Here is a 12,503-nt window from a genome sequence, read left to right on the forward strand (position 1 = left end):
GACTAATTGTAGTTTGTAAGATGTACTCTAAAGCTTTGCCTGCCTCATTTTTCCTCAGTCTGTTCTCTCCAAGGAATATAACCTATATTTTAAAATCTTTCCTGTCTTAAGACTATCCATTTTCTATTTTTATCTTAGATTTTATATCTTCCCTAAAGGAATTCCTGGTGCCTCTTGAATGATGTAACTGCTCTGTTAATGTTTACTGTGGTTTTTTTTCTTTGTACAGTTCACATGACTTTTTTTATATGTTGTATTTATGTGATTTTAACACCTTCCCATTCCTCCTTGATGTTTGGAAATCTCTACTCATCTGTGTATTCCCTAGTGTATATGGTAGGTACTCAGCACTGCATCAGAATCCCTCAAAGAAGTTTAATCATACAGGCAGTGTAATCACAAATGGCAGCATTCAGTGAGTGATTTACAAAGTAGAAGAGAAATCTACCTGTTGCTTAAGAGGTCTTTCACTTAAAGGGTTAATTAGACACCATACTGGTGTGGTGGGGAAATGCTTGAACTGTTTTTTTCTCCCAGAGCAGGCTTAATGATTAAGTACTTTACACTTCAGAGCACACCACTGCACTTGCTGGAACTAAGCCAGGGAATCAGTTAAGCAGATCTTTAGTTTCACCTTGCTACACTCTCAGAGAGAGATCATTTGACAAGCTGAAAACTTCCCCAGGTCAACGTGCAACAGCTACGGTCATGGCTGGAGAAATCTAGTAAGCACACAGTAGAATCCACAATAGAATTCTCTTCCCATAGATCTTTTACTCTCCTTCTTTTCTTTTTTTTTTTTTTTTTTCCCATTGGGTTCTATTTGCACAATACAATCTCATTTCACTTCTCAAGTGATGCCTTAAAAATTTATAACAATACAGTTCAAACTTCTTCACAAATTATCAGATACTTAAAAACAATTTTTTCAGATCAATTTTCTTTTCTTTATAATAGATATATAATAATCTATATATACTATGACTAATGGAAAAAAGAAGACTGGAAAACTGCTTGATGATGATGTTTGTCTCTGATAACTGGATTTACCAGAGTTCTCATACAAGTGTCTGAGCCTTAAATCAGGTTGGATAAAGAATGTAAAGCCTGAGTTTCTCAATTCTACCAATGGGAAGTGGGAGGCAGCAGGAATTAATCATCTTGTTTCCTATGTCATTTGATTCCAATAGACTGAATTTCCTCTGACAAGGAAGGTAGCATGCAACATGTAAAAGTCTTTAAATACCACCACAGATTGGCTTTAATACAATATTCTCTAAAAAAAAAAAAGTCTATACCTCAATCTCAGGCATCAACAGCAGCACATAAAAATTCTGTTGGCAAGAACTACAAAGAGGTGATTTTATATTCAATTTTGTCAATTGAATATAAATTCAATTCATTTCTCTTTCTTATTGTTTCTTTTAGCTTGACTTTTGTAAAATTCTCAGAAGAAAAATGAATTTAAAAAAATGATTTTTCTATGTAATATTTACACAGAAATACATGTAGTTATTTGATGATGATCCTCTAGATTAACAGTATAAAAATAATTTTAAAATGAAATTGGATAGTAGGAAATTTTAAAAAATGAAACAGGACAGGCATCTATGTCTCATCACTTAATTTAATCCATAAAGATGATATCTCCCCTAAATAAATATATTAAATGACAGAAATCTATGAAACTTGAGTAACATTTTATATCAAACTGGTTTTCTATTAGCAAAAAGTAAATTTAATCACACATTTTTTAAAAAGGAAAAGAACTTTTTTGCTTTCCAAATGGGCCTGGAAATATTTCTAAAATTCAGTTTCTGAGATTCACATATAAAAAAACTATAGATGAATACCTCAAAAGCAGAAAAGAGAAGGAAAGGGGATATAATCATGAATGAGATTAGAAGGAACTTTATTGAGTCATAGTAATATTTTTGTTCCCTTAAAGGAGAAATAGTGATTTATCCCTATCTTAAATATGATCAGTCATGGATTTACATCATCTCACAAAATTTAGCACACAATCTACCAGTTTATTTACATTCTTATTCACTAATGTTTTCAAATCTACATAAACTTGCATTCCAACTAGAATACAAATTTATTAAGAGCAAATATCATCTTACTATTTATCCTAATAGGATACAGCAAAGGTCTTAGAAATAAGTGTCATCCATCCCATAGTTTTGGATGACAATAGACATTTTAAAATTACCACTAGGAGGGACCTTCAAGATGGTGGAGGAGTAAGACATGGAGATCACCTTCCTCCCCACAATTACATCAAAAATATATCTACATGTGGAACAACTCCTACAGAACACCTACTGAACGCAAGCAGAAGACCTCAGACTTCCTAAAACATAAGAGAATCCCCACGTACCTGGGTAGGACAAAAGAAAAAAGAAAGAACAGAGACAAAAAATAGGGGCGGTACCTGCACCTCTGGGAAGGAGCTGTGAAGGAGGAAAAGTTTCCACACACAAGGAAGCCCCTTCACTGGCGGAGACAGGGGTTGGGCGGGGATACGCTTCAGAGCCATGGAGGAGAGCGCAGCAACAGGGGTGCAGAGAGATTCCCGCACAGAGGATCAGTGCCAACCAGCACTCACCAGCCTGAGAGGCTTGTTTGCTCACCTGCCAGTGAAGGTGGGGACTAGAAGCTGAGGCTCAGGCTTAGGAGGTCAGATCCCAGGGAGAGGACTGGGGTTGGCGGCATGAACACAGCCTTGAAGGGGCTAGTGCACCAGAGCTGGCCAGAAGGGACTCCAGGAAAAAGTCTGGAGGTGCCCAAGAGGAAAGAGACCATTGTTTTGGGGTGCACGAGGAGAAGGAATTCCTTCTCCATCTGCTCACAGAAGGCAGAGCACCGCCTAAATGAGCTCAAGAGACCGGCATGAGCTGCTCGGACCCCAGAGATGGGCATGAAACACTAACCCTGCTGCTTCAGCCACCAAGAATCCTGTGTGCAAGCACAAGGCACTATCCACACCCCTGCTGGTGGCCTGTGCAGCCTGCCACTGCCAGGGTCCCATGATCCAGGGATAAATTCCCCAGAGAACACACTGCATGCCTCAGGCTGTTGCAACATCAAGCCAGTCTCTGCAACCACAGGCTAGCCCTGCATTCCAATTATAACTACCTACCACTCCCTCCCTTCATGCAAGAGAAGGAAAAGACCTACAAAAACAAACCCAAAACAATTAAGAAAATGGTAATAGGAACACACATATCAATAATTACATTAAATGTAAATGGATTAAAGGCTCCAACCAAAACACATGGACTAGCTAAACGGATACAAAAACAAGACCCATATATGCTGTCTACAAGAGACCCACTTCAGACCTAGGGAGACATACAAACTGAAAGTGAGGGGATGGAAAAAGATATTCCATGCAAATGGAAATCAAAAGAAAGCTGGAGTAGCAATTCTCATATCAGACAAAAAAGACTTTAAAATAAAGATTATTACAAAAGACAAAAAAGGACTCTACTTAATGATCAAGAGATCAATCCAAGAAGAAGGTATTATAATTGTAAATATTTATGCACCCAACGTAGGAGCACCTCAATACATAAGGCAAATGCTAACAGCCATAAAAGGGGAAATCGACAGTGACATAATCACAGTAGAGGACTTTAACACCCCACTATCACCAAAGGACAGATCATCCAACATGAAAATAAATAAGGAAACAAAAGCTTTAAATGATACATTAAACAAGACGGACTCAATTAATATTTATAAGACATTCCATCCAAAAACAACAGAATACACTTTCTTCTCAAGTGCTCCTGGATCTATGCTCCAGCATAGATCATATCTTGGGTCACAGATCAAGCCTTGGTAAATTTAAGAAAATTGAAATCATATCAAGTATCTTTTCCAACCACAACACTGTGAGACTAGATACCAATTACAGGAAAAAACCTGTAAAAAATACAAACCCATAGAGGCTAAATAATACAGTACTAAATGACAAGGAGATCACTAAAGAAATCAAAGAGGAAATCAAAAAATGCCTAGAAACAAAAAACAATGAAAACACGATGACCCAAAAACCTATGGGATGCAGCAAAAGCAGTTCTATGAGGGAAGTTTATAGCAATACAATCTTACCTCAAGAAACAAGAAAAATCTCAAATAAACAACCTAACCTTACACCTAAAGGAATCAGAGAAAGAACAAAAAAGCCCAAAGTTAGCAGAAGGAAAGAAATCATAAAGATCAGATCAGAAATAAATGAAAAAGAAATGAAGGAAACAATACCACAGTTCAATAAAACTAAAAGCCGGTTCTTTGAGAAGGTAAACAGTTAGCCAGATCACGAAGAAAAAGAGGGAGAAGACTCAAATCAACAGAATTAGAAATGAAAAAGGAGAAGTAACAACTGACACTGCAGAAAAACAAACGATCATGAGAGATTACAACAAGCAACTAAATCTCAATAAAATGGACAACTTGGAAGAAATGGACTAATTCTTAGAAAAGTACAACCTTCTGAGACTGAACCAAGAAGAGATAGAAAATATAAACAGACCAATCACAAGCACTGAAATTGAATAAAAATCTTCCAATAAACAAAAGCCCAGGACCAGATGGCTTCACAGGCGAATTCTATCATTTAGAGAAGAGCTAACACCTATCCTTCTGAAACTTTTCCAAAATATAGCAGAAGGAGGAACACTCCCAAACTCATTGTATGAGGCCACCATCACCCTGATACCAAAACTAGACAAAGACGTCACAAAGAAAGAAAACTACAGGCCAATATCACTGATCAACATAGATTGAAAAATCCTCAACAAAATACTAGCAAACAGAATCCAACAGCACATTAAAAGGATCATACACCATGATCAAGTGGGGTTTACCCAGGAATGCAAGGATTCTTCAATATATGCAAATCAATCTTTGTGATACACCATATTAACAAACTGAGGGATAAAAACCATATGATCATCTCAATAGATAGAGAAAAAGCTTTCAACAAAATTCAACACCTATTTACGATAAAAACCCTGCAGAAAGTAGGCACAGAGGGAAACTACCTTGACATAATAAAGGCCATATATGACAAACCCACAGCCAACAGTGTTCTCAATGGTGAAAAACTGAAACCATATCCTCTAAAATCAGGAATAAGACATGGATGCCCACTCTCAAGACTATTATTCAGCATAGTTTTGGAAGTTTCAGCCACAGTAATCAGAGAAGAAAATGAAATAAAAATGATCCAAGATGGAAAAGAAGAAGTAAAGCTGTCACTGTTTGCGTCTGACATGATACTATATACAGAGACTCCTAAAGATGCTACCAGAAAACTACTAGAGCTAATCAATGAATTTGGTAATTTGTAGCAGGATACAAAATTAATGCACAGAAATCTCTTGCATTTGTATAAACTAATGATGAAAAATCTGAAGAAGAAATTAAGGAAACACTCCCATTTATTACTGCAACAAAAAGAATAAAATACCTAGGAATAAACCTACCTAAGGAGACAAAAGAACTGTATGCAGAAACCTATAAGAGACTGATGAAAGAAATTAAAGATGATACAAAAAGATGGAGAGATATACCATGTTCTTGGACTGGAAGAATCAACATTGTGAAAACGACTATAACACCCAAAGCAATCTAAAGATTCAGTGCAAGCCCTTTCAAACTACCAATGGCATTTTTCACAGAACTAGATAGAACAAAAACTTTCACAATTTGTATGGAAACACAAAAGACCCCAAATAGCCAAAGCAATCTTGAGCAAGATAAATGGAGCTGGAGGAATCAGGCTCCCTGACTTCATACTATACTACAAAGCTACAGCTACAGTAATCAAGAGAGTATGGTACTGCACAAAAATAGAAATATAGATACATGGAAAAGGATAGAAAGCTCAGAAATAAACCCATGCACATATGGTTACCTTGTCTTTGCTAAAGTCTTTGATAAAGAATATACAATGGAGAAAAGACAGCCCCTTTAATAAGTGGTGCAGGGAAAACTGGACAGCTATATGAAAGAATGAAATTAAAACACTCCCTAACACCATACACAAAAATAAACTCAGAATGGATTAAAGACATAAATGTAAGGCTAGACACTATAAAACTCTTAGAGGAAAACATAGGCAGAACATTCTATGACATTAATCACAGCAAGATCTTTTTTCACCCATCTCCTAGAGAAATGGAAATAAAAACAAAAATAAACAAATGGGGCCTAATGAAACTTACAAGCTTTTTTTTTTTTTTTTTTTGCAGTACACGGGCCTCTCAGTGTTGTGGCCTCTCCCATTGTGGAGCACAGGCTCCGGACGCGCAGGCTCAGCGGCTATGGCTCACGAGCCCAGCCGCTCCGCGGCATGTGGGATTTTCTCAGACCGGGGCACGAACCCGTGTCCCCTGCATCGGCAGGCAGATTCTCAACCACTGCGCCACCAGGGAAGCCCTGAAACTTACAAGCTTTTGAAGAGCAAAGGAAACCATAAACAAGACGAATAGACAACCCTCAGAATGGGAGAAAATATTTGCAAACGAAGCAACAGACAAAGAATTAATCTCTAAAATATACTAGCAGTTCATGCAGCTCAAAATCAAAAAAAAAAAAAAACAACCCAATGCATAAATGGGAAGAAGATCTAAACAGACATTTCTCCAAAGAAGATATACAGATGGCCAACAAACACATGAAAGGATGCTCAACATCACTAATCATTAGAGAAATGCAACTCAAAACTACAATGAAGTATCACCTCACACCAGTCAGAATGGCCATCATCCAAAAATCTACAAACAATAAATGTTGGAGAGGGTGTGGAGAAAAGGAAACCCTCTTGCACTGTTGGTGGGAATGTAAATTGATACAGGCACCATGGAGAACAGTATGGAGGTTCCTTAAAAACCTAAAAATAGAACTACCATATGACCCAGCAATCCCACTACCGGGCATATACCCTGAGAAAACCATAATTCAAAAAGAGTCATGTACCAAAATGTTCATTGCAGCTCTATTTACAATAGCCAGGACATAGACGCAACCTAAGTGCCCTTTGACAGATGAATGGATAAAGAGGTGGTACGTATATACAATGGGATATTACTCAGCAATAAAAAGAAGCGAAATTGAGTTATTTGTAGTGAGGTGGATGGACCTAGAGTCTGTCATACATAGTGAAGTAAGTCAGAAAGAGAAAAACAAATACCATACACTAACACATATATATGGAATCTAAAAAGAAAAAAAACTGTTCTGAAGAACCTAGGGGCAAGACAGGAATAAAGAAGCAGATGCAGAGAATGGACTTGAGGACACAGGGAGGGGGAAGGGTAAGCTGGGACAAAGTGAGAAAGTAGCATTGACATATATACACTACCAAATGTAAAATAGATAGTGGGAAGCAGCTGGATCACACGGGGAGATCAGTCTGGTGCTTTGTGACCACCTAGAAGGGTAGGATAGGGAGGGTGGGAGGGAGATGCAAGAGGGAGGGGATATGGGAATATATGTACCCATATAGCTGATTCACTTTGTTATACAGCAGAAACTAACACAACATTGTAAAGCAATTATACTCCAATATTTAAAAAATAATAATAATAATAATAAACACACACAGTGAGATACTACCACATACCTATTATAATGGCTGAAATTAAAAAGACTGACCATACTAAATATTGGCAAAGATGTGGCAAAAGCAGAACTCTCATACATTACTGATGGAAAAGTAAAACCATACATCCACTTTGGAAAACATTATGACAGTTTTTTTTAAGTTAAACATACATGCATGTGATCCAGTCTTTATTATCCTATGTATTTACACAAAATAAAGTATATGTCTTTGTAAAAGATTGTACACAGATGTTCATAGCAGCTTTATTTGTATAAGCTAAAAATTATAAACAGCCTATGTCCATCAAGAGGTGAATGGATACACAAATTGTAGTATATACAGTGGAGTACTACTCTACAATAAAAAGAGTAATTTATGGATACAAACTAAAAAAATAAAAGTGAGCAACTATCCCATTATATTTGTAGGATCTGCCCCCACAAAAACAAACGGATTACACACGGTGTGAGTACCAGACAGTGGGCGTCTTGGACTCCATTTTATTTTATTTTATTTTTTTAACATCTTTATCAGAGCAAAATTGCTCTACAATGCTGTGTTAGTTTCTGCTGTATAACAAAGTGAATCAGCTATACACATACACATATTCCCATATCTCCTCCCTCTTGCCTCTCCCTCTGACCCTCCCTATCCCACCCCTCTAGGTGGTCACAGAGCATGGAGCTGATCTCCCTGTGCTATGCGGCTACTTCCCACTAGCTATCTATTTTACATTTGGTAGTGTATATATGTCCATGCCACTCTCTCACTTCATCCCAGCTTACCCTTCCCCCTCCCCATGTCCTCAAGTCCATTCTCTATGTCTGCATCTTTGTTCCTGCTTGGACTCCATTTCAGAATTTTGCTTTCCATCCTATTCTTTTATAAATCACTGTTGAATACTTAAAATAGCTACTGATCCATTATGTTTTTAAATTTAGTTGTTTGGACTTCCCTGGTGATGCAATGCTGAAGAATCCACCTGCCAATGCAGAGAACACAGGTTCAAGCCCTGGTCCAGGAAGATCCCACATTCTGTGGAGCAACTAAGCCCATGTGCCACAACTACTGAGCCTGTGCTCTAGAGCCCTCAAGCCACAACTACTGAGCTCACACACCACAACTACTAAAGCCCATGCACCTAGAGCCCATGTTCTGCAACAAGAGAAGCCACTGCAATGAGAAGCCCACACACCGCAACGAAGAGTAGCCCCTGCTTGCTGCAACTAGAGTAAGCCTGCGCAGCAACGAAGACCCAACACAGCCAAAAATAAAATAAATTTATATTAAAAAAATTTAGTTGTTTAGTTTATTTTCTATTATAACTCTTTGGAATCTAATCATCATTAGTATAAGATACCCTGTCTGTCTTTTCCAGTGCTGTCTTTCCATGCTTAGAACAGAACATGAAACATGGAAGACAGTCAGTAATGCTGCATGTGTGAATATATGATACCATGGTTTCTAAAAATATATGGCCATACTTTTGGGGAAAAAAAAAAACCCTGTCTTTATCTCTACCTTAAAACTTAACACCAGAAAGAAATATAGATGAGATATGAGGTGAAATGTACAGATATAAAGCACACATAATATAAAGTACAAACATTTCTTGTGAACTGAGGAGGCATATCTAAGAATGACATCAAATTTGGGAGCCATAAAACTAACAGTACAAGATTTGACTATGTAATAAAATTTCTGTACACTGGTAAACACCATTGAGAAGTTTTAAAAAAGATAAAAACTATAAACTTATAAAATACTTTAAAATATATACAATAACCAATATATGGTGAGAATATAAAATTTTTAAGAAAGACATAAACATTCCAATTTTTTAAAATGGACTAAAGTCATTTAAAAAAAATCTCTGAGGAAGAAATAGGACAAATGACAATGAATTGTCAACTTTTATTCTCAAATTCCTTCTTTAAACATATGTCAAACAACAGTTAGCTATTATAACTGAAACTGAAGTATAAGAAGTAAAAAATTAACATGGCTTTGCCTTTGAACAGTGTAGGGTATCTGTGAACTACAAGAATATGGCAGAGATAAGGATATTTTTAAAATATAGATAGGTATTCAATGCCTTTGAGTGCTTGAGATTGCATTATAGTGATAAGATAAAAGTGTGTGATTTTTGAGCAACCTGGGAACCACAGAAAAGGTTACTGATCAGCTGAGATTATTTTTGTTACATCTGTGAATGATGATGAAATTTGATGCATTTCTTTCTCACATTTTTATTATTGTTTAGTAATGTAAAAATACAGTGTTCAAAGTGTTTTGTTCACTAAATTTTGGAAGCAAGAATTTTTTTTTTAATTTAAAAATTTAAAAAAATACTCTTCCTCAAGTAAGTATTATGTGGTTAGGTGAAGAGCTATTATTTGTTTTATTTTTCCTTCTTTTCTTATTATAAAAATGTCACATGCTAGATAAAAAAGGTCAAATACATAAACAGATATAATGGAAAGTAAAAACAAAAAATCTCAAAACTTTTCTCCCTCCTGCCTCACTATAACAATTTGGCAGATAATATTCTACTTTCCTTTATGATGTTTTAAATTAATTAAGCATATATAGTTTTCAGGACACATACAGGCTGAAAGCAAATGGATGGTAAAAGATGTTCCACCCAATAAGTAATCAAAAGAAAAGACGGATGGTTATACTTACATCTCACAAAACAGAAGTTAAGTGAAAAACTATCAAAAAAGACCAAGAAGGTCATTATATAGTTATAAGGGGGTCAGTTCATCAAGAGAAAATAGCAATCATAAATATATGCACCCCAAATTGGAGCACCTAAATTTATTAAGCAAATATTAACAGAACTGAAGATAAAACAGACAATATAATAATGGTAGGGGACTTCAATATCCCATTTTCAACACTGGATAGATCATTCACACAGAAAGCCAATAAGGAAACAGTCGACTTGAATAACACTATAGATTGGAAGTATGCAACAGACATTAACAGAATGAAGCATAAAAATCATCTGTCTGATCATCACTATAGGAGCAGAAAAGCATTTGACAAAATTCAGCACCCTTTGATGATAAAAACACTCAACAAACTAGAAATAGAAGGAAAGTATCTCAACATAATATACACCATATATAACAAGCCCATAGCTAACATCATACTCAATGGTGAAAAGCTGTAAGCTTTTCGTCTAAGAGCAAAAACAAGACAAGAATGCCCATTCTCACAACTTCTGTTCAATACAATAAAGTCGTAGCCAGAGCAATTAGGCAAGAAAATGAAATTAACGGCATTTAAATGGGAAAGGAAGAAGAAAAATTGTATCTATTATATATTTGCAAATGAGATGATCTTATACATAGAGAACCCTAAAGACTCCACCCAAAAAGCTGTTCAAACTAATAAACAAATTTAGTAAAGTGGAAACATACACAATCAACATACAGAAATCAGTTGCACTTCTATGCACTAACAATGAATTATCCAACAAAGAAATTAAGAAAACCGTATTTACAATACCATCAAAAAGAATAAAATACTTAGAAATAAATTTAACCAAGGAGGTGAAATATATATACACTGAAGACTATAAGACACTGATGAAAGATAGAAGAAGACACAAATAAATTTTTTATGGATTGAAAGAATTAATATTATTATAATGTTTATACTAACCAAAGCTATTCAGTGTAATCCCTATCAAAATTTCAATGACACTTTTCACAGAAGTAGAAAAAAAATCATATAATATGTATTAAATGACAAAGGCCTCAAATAGCCAAAGCAATTTTGAGCAAGAAAAGCAAAGGTGGAAGCATCACACATTCTGACTTCAAATTTTATTACAAAGCTACAGTAATCAGAACAATATGGAACTGGAATAAAAGCTGACATATAAACCAGTGGGACAGAGTAGAGAGTCCAGAAATAAATCTACACATTAATAGCAAACAGATCTTCCACAAAAGTGCCAAAAGCACATGATGAAGAAAGGATTGTCTCATCAACAAATGGTGTTGGAGACACTGGATATCCACATGCAAAAGAATGAATATCTTAGACTATGTAGAAAATATCACACCATTTACAAAAATCAACTCAAAATGAATTAAAGATTTAAATATAAGACTTAAAATCACAGAGCTACTAGAAGAAAACATAGCTAAAGAAAAAGCTTCTTGACATTTGTCTGAGCAACCATTTTTTGGATATGACACCAAAAGCACAGGCAATAAAAACAAAAATAGAGGAACGAGATTCCATCAAACTAAAAGGCTTCTCCATAGCAAAGGAAACAATCAACAGAGTGAAGAGACAATGTACAAAAGGAGAGAAAATATTTGCAAATTACATATCTGATAAAGGGTTAACACCCAAAATACATAAGGAACTCATGGAACTCAATAGCAAAAAAAACCAAATTACCCAATTAAAAAGGACCTGAATAGGGCTTCCCTGGTGGCACAGTGGTTGAGAGTCCGCCTGCCAACGCAGGGAACACGGGTTCGTGCCCCAGTCCGGGAAGATCCCACATGCCGCAGAGCAGCTGGGCCCGTGAGCCATGGCCGCTGAGCCTGCGCGAGAGGCCACAACAGTGAGAGGCCCATGTACCGCAAAAAAAAAAAAAAAAAAGGAACTGAATAGACATTTGTCCACCGAAGACATACAAATGGCCAACAGCGACATGAAAAGTTGCTCAACATTAGTCATCACAGAAATGCAAATCAAACCCCAATGAGATATCATCTCACACCTATTAAATTGGCTATGTTAAAAAGACAAAATAGAAATATTGGTGAGGATGTGGAGAAAAGGAAACCTTTGTACACTGTACAGTGTATAGTATACAGCCATTACAGAAAACAGTATAGAGATTCCTCAAAAA

This window comes from Kogia breviceps, chromosome 2, assembly GCF_026419965.1.
Source record: "Kogia breviceps isolate mKogBre1 chromosome 2, mKogBre1 haplotype 1, whole genome shotgun sequence".
Classification (NCBI taxonomy): Eukaryota; Metazoa; Chordata; class Mammalia; order Artiodactyla; family Physeteridae; genus Kogia; species Kogia breviceps.